Raw genomic sequence first — 12148 nt, 5'->3', positions numbered from 1 at the left:
CACGTCGGGTAATATTTACACCCTTATAGACTGACAGCAAACACCTCATCTTGCCTGTTCCCCGTCCACTGGGGTTTCTATGTCACCATTCGACCTGACGGGCTTTTTGGATCTCCGCAGCTGGGTGGGCACTGAAAGGTTAAAGAATCCCAATCATGCCAATTATGCCCTCCATGCCCGCTACATGTCTTGTTAGTCTTAAGAAGTGGAATAAAAGGACGGCACATCAGCAAATATATAAACGGGATGCCTTTACATTTTATTTGTGTGAGGAGACAGAGAAGTCAAATGAACCCCATTCATTTATATTTTCATGCACACCTGGACCAATCATTAAGCTTAGTTTATTATTCACCATCCAATAAGGCTGTTACACAATGTGGAAACGTTGCTCACTACTTCAATAAATAGAGATAGAACTTGCCGGGAGAGGGGGGGGGGGGCAACAGATATGCTCTGTATTCCGTATAGAGAAACTGCAACTGATCCCAAGTCAGATCACCCTTTACTCAACCAGACCACATCCTTAAAATGGTTTAGATTTTGGAATCCTGATCAAAACTTAATGTTTCACATCAATAAAAATGAAATTATACATCTTGAAAACATAATACACATGTCAGGGCAAGTGTGGTCTTGAAATAAAAGTTAGTTAACATAACTTTTATGCTCCACAGAGGGTTAGCAGTGTAACGTGTTTGTTCATTCTGTTGCAGTGTAGAAAGGCGTTGGTTAAAGCCATAAAGACCGAGATAAGGGCACTCTTTAAAGGCTTGTTATTGGAGCAGAGATGGATTAGAGAACCTGATATGACCTTTGTTTCTGTGATACTCATAGAGGCACGTGGGTTTGATGTTGTCTGAGCAACAGCAGGTGCAACTGAGCGTTAATGCCGAGTAAATCTGTCTGTGAGCCCAGGTGGGGGGGCTGGAGTGAAGGTCCACACAAACACACCACTGACAATGGGTTTGGGTACAGACCGAAGTTATTTACTGCTCAAAAAGGAAACAATCCCTGAGCCTTTCTTTAACTTCGTTAATGTAGTTGTCCAAACAATCGCACCCTGATGATTGTAGCTGTTCTGCAGGTTTTGATCATATCATACGTTCTTCCTCAGCAGATGCAGTTTAACGAGAAAACATTTCATCTTTACTTTCAAGCAAACATGGACATGAATTCATAAAGTGGGGATGTTCTTTTGTGTGCCCCAGATCCCAATCAGAGTACAATTAACTGTTTATGACTAAAGGAAAAGCATACTCTGCTTTATGGTCCATTTGACTCTAAATGGACCATAATTTACTGAATGAACATCATTCTGTATCACAGTAGACGTGAAACTATAGATTGAGACCATAAACTCATGTTTACAATGTTTACTGAGGGGATAACTAAAGACTTTAATACAATCAGACTCGCTGATTGGCTATTAAAAGGAATGCAGGTTCAAGACACTTCGGCATTGACTTCACTTTTCAGACCGGTTGCCGCCTGAAGGGTTGTACTGAACCTGATTTGATCAGCTAGAAAGGAGATGTGTCCCTTTCTTGGAGTTGCAGGAACTACAGAAACAGTCGGTCCACTTGACATTAACATTAATTAGGGACAATATTTTAACAGGAAAGCGACAGCCACTACTTTTTGCTGGTGATGATTAGTGCCGAAGATGGGGAATCGGTGCATTTCTGCCAACCTCAATGTCTGAACTGGTGTGGTGGAATACTGTTTGTCATTGAAATGAGCAGCACAGACAAAGCAAGGTAGAGTTTCGTGTAGAAACCATTAAAATACTGATCGGCCCTGATACCGATCCTCAGAATCGGCACATTAAGTGCCCAGGGGGAAAAAAGGAAGCAGGCCAGTTTTACAGGCTACTACACAGCAGGATCCTCCCTGCTGGCTCCAGTTACCATTATCTGGTTGAGGCCAACAGCCAAGTCTGGCTACCGAGAGGCAGCGGACTGCAATAAAAGGTCTAGAAATATATCCATCATTTTTCTGTGATCAGCAGTCAGGACTGCAATGGTGAGGCAAGGAACTTGTAAAGACTGTACCCACTAACCACAGGCAAAGGTTCAGCAGGCGTACTCAAATTGAGCAAAACAGACCTTGAGAACAGAGGTTTGCTGAAGGGCTGCTTCATCGTTTGTTGATTAACTAATTAGAGATGCTACGACTGAAGCTGTTTATGTTCCTGTGGAGGCTCACACAAACTCGGCAAAAACACTTGACAGTAAAAATTTTGAAATGATAAAGTGCAAAATGTAAACCATACTTTGGGGTTTCATTTTTACCCCTTCACTTAAGATTCCATTTCAACTTATTTTTGTTTCTTTTTTCAAAATGTACCAAAACATTGGCAACGAGGAAGATCTTGGGTAGATAATAATGAGACTAAAGTCGTACCCTCTAAACTAAAAATAAATCTGGTTTGAATGGTCATCAAACACTAATCTTGTTTACCAGATGTTTAACTAAGGCTGATCTATTGAAGTAACCATAAAGTGCCTCTTGGATGGTAAAAACTTCACTGAATAAAAATACTATCGACTCTTTCACCCCATTAAGAATTCATTAACACTTACTGCAGATGTAGCGTTTTTACGGCACGTTTTTCAGACTGTTAACAAATATTTTTCCCCTCCAACTACTTCGTTTTAAACTTTGAAACAAATCAAATTTGGAAAAAACTAAGTGACATATTAGCAGCCGCAATAAACCAAATGGCACAAATGCATTATCAACCGACACTTCAGTAAATAGACTTAAATCTGGTTGTGGTCCATACAGAGACATCACCTTGCTCCTGGTCATGCTACTGAAGAGTTTAGACTGACTGCAGTTTTTGGTCTGATAGAGCGCACACGGCTCCAGACTGCAACCAATTGCGACCGTTTCACAATTGCGACCGTGCTCGCGTTCATGCGATTGCATTGATGATCGTTGTCATGCCCCCCCCTCGCCCACGGCACTTGGTGGCCTCGCACAGTGTGTGATGCCCGCGAATGCTGCGGCGTAGATCATTTGCAAGACAGTCTGTGTCAAAATGTTTTTGAATTTCATTGAATATCAAGTAACAAAAAAAAAGGGTATGAATCTGTCCTTTTATCTAACCAAAACAAGGCCTAAAGAAACGGATGGTGGGGGTCACCCCCAACAGTCGGCCATCTGCTGCTCCTATTCTCTACATCTGGAAGACAGATCACTATGGGCCACCAGAAGTAGCCGATGATGATGTCATCCGGCGGTTCTACTGCAACAGGAAGCCTGTGCGCCTTACATGCATGTGTGTTTGTTACGCGTGCGTTACAGGGCAAGTTATGCCGACTACCTAGTTCAGGAGTCTGGAAGGTGAGCGTATATTTCAAAAAGTCACACATGCAAACACGCAAGCAGTCAACTAAAAACACACGCTGCCAGCGAGAGAATGTGCTCGTCATGAGAAAATGCACGAATGCACATTTTGAATGCATTTGGGGGGGGGGGGAAAAGTTCCAGTGACAGGAGCGGACCAAAGGCATTCCTCTGCTTGCTCTAACTCAACCTCTGCTGCCAGCCATAATTATCAAGTCCTAAACAAATAGCTAAACATAGACACACACTCCCTCTTCCAAAGAATAAAACACCACCTTCCCTCAAACTGCAGCTCTGTGTTTTTTAAGCTTCATGCCACAGGAGTTTTATATGCATTTACACCGGTTCGCTAACAGTGGCTACACTGGGTGTGTGACGTCAGCTCAACTGGCACAGTCAAGGAAGAGAGAGATATTCATTGGCAATGTACATTTGGAAATTACAGAAAAGGATATTGGATTCTAAAATGATTAGGGCCATTTGTGAACATTTCATTTGAGTTTTGAGTTCTTCTGAGATTAAAAACATAACTAAAATAAAAAAATCTAAACCTAATCTTTTCCTGTAGAGGACGCATTGTCCGATATTTTGACGGGATCCGCTGGGGTAGTATGCGGAACCCAGGGCTTTCTCTAATGCAGATGAATAGAAATAAAAACAGATATGGTTCCCTCCAATCTGGGCTTCCAGCCATGCAACGCCAATGTTTACATCCCTTTAAAGCAAGCTGTGCTTCTGCATAGAAACAGATAAGCTGTCTTCCAATAACGACCAAAGATTGTGAATGCAACCCAAACAAATTGTGAGTGGGCGATCTCTGAACCAGTTGGCTATCAGTCTGACAACGGATCGGCAAGGACCTATATTTCTGGGGAGCCGGTGTTGTCAGAAAATATCTGAGCCAAAGTCTGATTGGCAACTTGAGATGCCAGACTGGAGTCGAGAGACAACGCGTACAACTGGATTGTTTCACAAGTAGCCAGTCTACAAGCGTTTGAAACCGGTAAAAGGCCAAACCACCATCAGATGAGAGCTTGTGGGGTTCAGAGAACGCATTCCGGCCAATGCGTCCCGCCTGCGTATGAGTCTGCTTATGGAGACACATTCTCTCTGCGCTGCATTATTATCCAAAACGCAAGAGGGCGTACAAACTAAATGAACTGTGAAGAATAAAAACGCATAGATCTGCCCATAGACTGAAGTGTAACTGGCAGAATACCATAAACTAACCTCCACAATGGGGAGGAGTGATTGGAATTATCTGTAACATTATCTGATAAAGCACCACAACCACCCACGCACCAACCGCGATTACGTAATTTTCTGGCACGTGCGCCTCGCTACTACGGCGAGTTTAAACTCAGCTGCATGCTTACCCCCCTGGCAGATGACTCATTGAGCTGGGGCGTTACCGTTACCTTCGTCTGAGGTGCCGCTTCCGCAGACCCCATGCGGACAGCAACTTGACACCCACGACCTCCGAGAGGCCTGACAAGTCACTGAGACGGACAGAACACAAACGCAGAGAGAAAAAGAGCCGAGGAAGGGAGGAGAAAGGGCAGAGCGTGTGAACCGAGGGAGTCCTTGTTAAAAAGAAGCGAGGAGAGAGAGAGCTACGTGGAAGGGGAGATGCCGAGAAGAGAGCAAACAGTGTGAGCGGATTGGAATGTGTTGGAAGCAGCCCGGGGGTGACTGAAGGTACACCATCGGCCTGGCACGCAGGCTGCCAACCACTGACCAGCTGCTCCTAACTGAGCAAATATGACAGCATTCCTACCACGGCGCTGCGGCCCTCGACCGGTCAGCTGTGGTCTCCAATGAGTGAAAATGCACTTCCTTCTGCACTTGAAAATGCACTTCCTTCTGCCGCAGACAAGAAGACACCGTTTGAGAGGGGGGGAGGTTTCAGCGATGGGACTTGAGGGACGGGTTGGAGCAGACTGAGGAGCAGGGGGCACAATTGGCCTGAGTTGCAGCGGGTGGGGCGACAAATTAGAGGATGTTGATGTCCCAGACAGGAAGACGGACAAACAAGAGGTCTGCCGGACTGACACAGGACACAAACCCGAGAGCCCGAGCCCCAGCTATGGTTTGCCAAATGTGAAAAAAGAATCCCTGTAAAAACAAGCATGGTCTGTGTTCACAAAGGATCGGTATTCAACACGCAGCCCTACCGTCGCAGCTCTACTATGCCGGTTTCTGGAAAGGAATATTGTTGGAATGAGCGGTTGATGTAAAATAGTCATATCCTTCAACACATTGTGCCAAACACAACAACGGAATTGAGGAATTTAATGTTTTGTTTTGTTTTGTATGATTGAAACCTGAATGTCTTTGGGATTTCAGTGGGAACAAGCGACTGGAAGTCATCACCGTTGGTGTTTTTGTTCTTTATTTCCCTTTTAATAGTAAAACAATTTTCTAATTTGTGTGAAATTGTCGTGATTTGGATATGAATTCTGTATTTATGGCCAACAAAAACGTGTTTCGTGAGGTTCACAGATAGCTTTGAGCATCGACTTCCAGGTGCCCGTTGGTTACAAATTTGAAGAAATTCCCTCGAGGCGTTCCTGACATATTGCTTTGACGCAACTGGGGCGGACAGTCGGGAAACCTGAAAGCATAATGCCGACATTGAGGAATAATGATACACTTGAGGAGGCATGTTAGTTTCTCAAACCACAATAACCAATCGTTACCTTCTTCTTCGATGTATCGGCTCATTAGCTCTCAGAAATATCAATCAGTGGAGCCTAATGTACACACAAACCGTCTATCCTGAAGAAAACTAGACCTTGGATTTATACAAACAGATTATATGGAGCCCTACACACAGACCAGACATGGTGTCTGAACAAGGAGCACATGGCTCTTGTCCTTGGCTTTTATGAGAGGCGTTGTTTCCATGACAACCATACACAGAAGTCATCCTTTGCAGTATGCACGTGCGCGTTTGCCGTCCACGTCAGAGACAGATTTTTTACAAACATTTCAAGGCGAATGAAGCGGTCCGGTTCAGTTAAATAGAGGACAGGAGTGTGTGAAAGAGAGAGAGAGAGGGAGAGAGAGAGAGATGTGCCTTCCACCTGCCTCCTGTTACATTTGTGTTTGTTTGGTTCTCCTGCATGCTGAACCTATTCTCCATTCCTTTATGCGGTTTAGAGATGATTCAGTGACACTGGAGATTTTGTACAACTTCCAAAAAAAACAAGGGGGGGTTTAGATTGGTTGAAAAAGTTCTGCAGACACACGACCAGACCACCAGGAAGCAGATTGACTACCGCTGAGGTGATGGTCTTTTCTCTGTGGTCACTGCAAATATGTACATAAGATCTGCGCCAGAGACGGTTGGTCTGCTGGAGCGGAGGGGGGGGACAACTGCACGAAAAGAGCGACAATCACAATCCGTGCTCACCCACCAGGGCTCGAGACCACCCAATGTTGCAACAGCCAAATCAAAAACAAATGCTGTTTCTCCTGCTGCAGGAATGCAGGGCACGAACAGACACAATCTGTTCAGAGAGGGAGTCTTTGGGGTGAAATGTTCTGAAGTGGGAGGTTGATAACTGCATTTATTTATGGGTCTGACAAACTGAAAAAGTGTGGGACTTCCTGTAATAGTTTCTTCCTTTGTTCTCTCTTTTGTTTTATTGGAGAAGTCGGCCCAAACGTTACGAGGCCTCAAGATTTTCTGTGGAATGCAAACTTAAGGTAGGGCTGTGTCTACTGATTATCTTCATCATGGATTAGTCATTTGGTCTGTGAAATATCAGAAAAGAAAAAGGACAGTTCAGCCCAAACTCAAAATCCGAACATTATCCTATCCATCTAGATTGTTGTGTTGGAAGTACAGGCCGTAGAGATGTCTACCTTCTCAATATACAATACAACGGGACTATGTGGTGCTCAAAGTTCCAAAAAAACAGCGATGTCTCTTTCCAGAAATCATGACCCGGGTCACTCAAGATGATCCTCAGATCTTGTTTGGAGCCCTTTCATGTAGGAACAATGGTTGAAAGACAATGGTCGATATTTCTAAAACGAGACAATTCACGCCAAAATCACACCACAGTGAATTTTTATTTTTAGGGTGTTTTGTCCCTTTAAGCCCAAAGTAAGGCAGCGTTAAGTCCAACCAACAATCCAATGTTGGCTTGGTCTTTTGGCTTGATAATCAAAAGCTTTCTGTCATTTGACAGTCCATTAATCGACCAATCATTTCAGCTTTCATTTGGGAAGAATGCTGACATAACACTTTTGGGTCACTTCTATATTGCTTTTTTAAATGTTGTATCCCTGCTCATTGAGGGAAAGTACCATGCCCTCAGTACAGGGCTGCGTATTGTTGTAAATCAAGTTATAATTAAAACTTGAAAAGGTCTATTTGCTCCCCGAGAACCCAAGACCACTCACAAGTCATACATTTTCACAGGCAACCTGCTCCCCATGCTTAATGTGTTCCTACCGCTTTATAATACTGATATGATATGTATAGAAGATTAACTGGGAGACTTGGATCACTTCTCCGGAGAAGAGTCGCCACCCCTCTGGTCTTGTTGAACTATTTAAATAAAAGCCACAGTCCACTTGTAGTTGCAGATTCTTGTTGCCAAGTGACGTTTCATATTTCTCGCAAATTATCTTGGCCACGCAACAGCCACAACCTTTACTTTAGCCGCTTCGTGGGGATCAACGTTGATTACCTGCCGCCGATACAATCTGCCACTGAGAGAGTGAAATGAAATATGAGACGCCACTGCCACGGTGTTTTGCAACAGCCCTTCCCTGAAAGAGTGCGGAGGTGTGACCCCCGGTCTGTGCCTCCTGTGTATCACCGTTACATTCAGCTTCAGCTCTTTTGTCCTAGTGACCTCTGGGAAACCCAGAATGCCCTTGAACAAGTAAAACACGTGTACATGTTGTGCATTACAGTAGTTCACATCCATAGGGAGAACATTAACGTGACATTTCCTTCAAAAACAAGGGCGAAAGCTGTTTCTTTACCCTTTTTTAAATTTATTTTTATCGAATCCTTGAAAGTCTCGCAAGATGCCTCGCTCTGCGACTGGAACTTCAACAAGAGACGCCTTGGTGGGTCCAAACATGGCCCCTATCCCTCTGTGACACAAACCACGTGCGGCTGATCCCAAGGAGACCACGGCACAGCACGAGAAGACCATGTCTCAGTGGGCTCACAACCGGTACAGATGGTTCACTGGGGTTTTCTTCAGTGACACGAAGGATGCCATTGTGGTTACAGTTGTTCTGGATGAGAGTCAATGCAAATAATTAAATATCCAGAAAAAAAAATATATATATATATATATATATATATATATTTGTATTGTCTCTTCTGTAGATTAAGGCAGTTGGGACATTCATATATTCAGGATTTCTGGAGGAGCAAATCTGACCTCAGGTAGCAAAGGGGTTCCCCCACTTTGGGAACCCCTTTGCTACAGGCTGCTTTTCTTGAACTCAGCCATGTTTCCCTTATTGCAGGTAGTTATACATTTACAACAACAACAAACGAGTTAAACATTTTAAAAAAGTAAATAAACTACGAGGGAAGAGATGAAGAACCAATAACCCCATGTGACTGCAACAGTCAAAAGTGCCTTTTTTTTCTTGGTAACAATGTGTCAGACATACCGGGAGACGTCATGGGTAAAGCAGCGGAGAAAGACGAGCTATCGCCTCCTCACGCGCGCACCTCTCTCTTCGTTGGTTGTGGAAACACAAAATGCCGTTGCTCGTGAAGAGAAAATAGGAGGAACGAGATGATTCTCGTGTCATTTGACACCAGCGGACTCAGTCAAACTATCGGCGGCGGTGACAACAAACGCAGAGGAGAACGTACCGTGAAGGAAGCACCGGTGGAGACGGTTGTAATATCCGCCTGAAATACGAGTCTTAATCCCGGCAAATGCAGCAGAAGGTTCCCCCCTTTTCTTTTCTTCTTCCAGCAGCCAACCCTCAGTCTGCTAGCTGTTCTCTTTCTGCTTCTTCTTTTTTCTTTCTCCACTCTGGTCTGGATGTAAAAAAAAAAAATGTAAAAAAAGAAAAAAGGCGTCCTCACGGAGGAGAGAAAACGGGCGGGTCTCGAGCGCTCAGGGAAAACCCGTCCGACCAATGGCTGTCGAGATGACAACGATGTCCTGCCTTCAGCCAATCGGCTTCCGTTTCCAACACACAGCCGCGCGCTCATTGGTTGGCACAGTGAAGCCCTCCCAGTTGAAATGACTCCAGCACCGGGAGAAGAGTTGGTAGAAAGAGATCTCTCTGGTATCACTTCTTCACCTGAGGATGCGGGACAAAGTGACAACTACCGTTACACCAGAGGTACCTCAGGTATCACTTCTTAAACTCCTTAGTCCATTGCACTGTTTGTTTGTATTGTATTGTATTGTATTGTGTTGTATATTTGTATTATGTTGTATATTTGTATACTGTATTGTATTGTATTGTGTTGTATATTTTGTGTAAGCACACTGAGAGTCACCTTACCAAGTCAAATTCCTTGTTTGTGCAAACTTACTTGGCCAATAAAACCTGATTCTGATTCTGACCTGCTGATTAAATTAAGATTTTTTTTTTTTTTTAAACAGCCAAAGATCTTTTAACAGTTATACAACTTAACACAGTTCATACTTTCGATGCATATTTTTGTCATTTAAAATAATCTGAAAAGCAACAGAAATCTCTTTCTGTTATTTATATATATATATATATATATATATATATATATATATATATATATATATATATATATATATATATATACATTGCCCTCGATGGACTGGCGGCCTGTCCAGGGTGTCCCCTGCCTTCGCCCTATGTCAGCTGGGATAGGCTCCAGCGCCCCCGCGACCCTAATGAGGATAAGCGGTATTGAAAATGAATGGATGGATGGATATATATACATGACTCATGACACTGACACGGACTATTGTCTATTGACTGAAAACAAGGGATGTCCCATTCATCCGGATCCCTTAACGTATCTACTCTACTGAGTCTGATATTGTTACCATATTTGTTTTGTAATTGTTCCCAAATAAAACAGCATGTGCATGCTTGAACAGCCTATATATTTGACAGCAGAGAGCAGCTCTGCTTTCAGAAAGAATAGAGCCTGGTTTCATATGATGATTTACCTTGGTGTGCTTTTGTGCAGCATCCTAAAGTATTTTTTTGGAGGGGGGTGGGGGGGCAGGTCTGGTGCTTAGGTGCCTTTTTACACGTCGGTGCTTGTGGCCTATTGGTATAATATGTAAATAATTTAAGAGCTCTTTGACTGAAAAGATGTATGTGTCATAAAAAGTCTAAATACATCAGGTGTCTTGGATCGTTACACTTGTCGCGATGAACCCAAAAAAACAGCAACACACCAGCTAAGACTCCTGAGATTCTATCAACTATGAAAGAGTTTAACAGATGTCTGAGTAAAAACGCACCACTGGTGCCCCCTGGTGGCAAAGAAAAGAATGAAACTGTTCATACTGTAATATATTTCCATACATATTAACAGTGCTGTGTTTTCCCTCCCGATAGGTAAATGGCATGGCGGGATGACCTCTTTCTAACACGCTGTGGTCATGTTCAGATATTTTGAAACTCAAACTTATTTAGAGATAGAAATTGACCACGCTCTTGAAGACATGCCCTTGTGATCAGGTACACGAAGGAAGACCTTACGGACGATAACAATCCGTTGGTGCTGCATACATATTATCAAGCCAACAATGTGTTAATGTGTCATGCCTGAGTCAACACGTGCAGGAGTCCAGCACCCATCCACATGAATATCATGACAAAAACTATATAATTTACAAAAACTAGGAAACAGTTTAAATTTCTCTAAAAAAAGAAGAAAAGAAAAAAAAAGGAAAAGATGCATTATGATGATGTACGTTTTGTGTAAACATCAGCAGCCAAAAAGTGACAACAAGCCCCGAGGCCCAAGCAAATGCCCTGTATCACGCATGCAGTCCAGGAAAATATGTGCACCTCCCATTATAAGTGGGATCCATCATCTGGCACGCCCAAATACTGATGCTGTGATCTGTAGTGACCTGTTGAACTCTCTGGTGCTTTTAATTCCATGTGTGGGATCCATTCAATGATTTCTATTATCATCTGCTGGATGATACGCTGATGCAGGAGCAGAGGATGGACTCGATGATGGCGGTGTAGAAGTGCACCATGCATTCAGAGGAGGAAAAAGCATGGGGATGGGCACTTCCAACAATACAGTTTGCCCTATAGCTGTTTCAGGGGTCACATTTGATGACATCAAAATGAAAAGTTGCAGTAATGCCATTTAATTAAACGTTTTCGATCATGCACGTCATCTTTGTAATTGTTGATGAGAGTCGGGATCAAGCTGCTTGTTTCCTCCCTCTCTGACGTGCCGGAAAAAGACGAGCTCCGAGATTTTTGCTTTTGGTTTTGACTTAGGAGGCATCAAGTTAGCGTGGTTGTTACCGGAACCACAAGGGTGCTACCTTCAAATTAAAAGCCTCACAAAAAATGTCATTAGCGTGCGGAAAAGACACGCGATAAGATATGGTGCAGTTCATTTACGTCACATATCACATTAGCTAAAAGACGAAGGCCAAACAATGTTCATGAGGAACATTATTGTCATTACTGGCATACATAAAACGGGTGCAAATTAAATGTCAGAAAGTAACTTTGTGGTTAAAAACATTGGAAAAAGTGCTAAAGAGTAAAAAAAAACATTTGATGGATTATATATATTGTTCTGACATAAGGACACGCTGTAGCGTTA

At 43.2% G+C, this 12148-nt stretch overlaps 1 protein-coding gene across 1 annotated transcript in view; it reads right to left on the bottom strand.

Annotated features, from left to right (window-relative positions):
- The window catches only part of ccdc102a (coiled-coil domain containing 102A), a 49117-nt gene extending 39360 nt beyond the window's left edge, over positions 1–9757 (bottom strand). The window contains exon 1 of the mRNA XM_034529621.1: positions 9215–9757. The gene's annotated coding sequence lies outside the window, so the exon portion shown is untranslated. The remainder of the gene's footprint in view (positions 1–9214) is intronic.
- Between the last annotated feature and the right edge of the window lie 2391 nt (positions 9758–12148).

This window comes from Cyclopterus lumpus, chromosome 3 (genome assembly GCF_009769545.1).
Source record: "Cyclopterus lumpus isolate fCycLum1 chromosome 3, fCycLum1.pri, whole genome shotgun sequence".
NCBI classification, from domain to species: Eukaryota; Metazoa; Chordata; class Actinopteri; order Perciformes; family Cyclopteridae; genus Cyclopterus; species Cyclopterus lumpus.
Note: the sequence above shows the minus strand (reverse complement) of the source record. Positions and strands in the feature narration are given on the sequence as shown.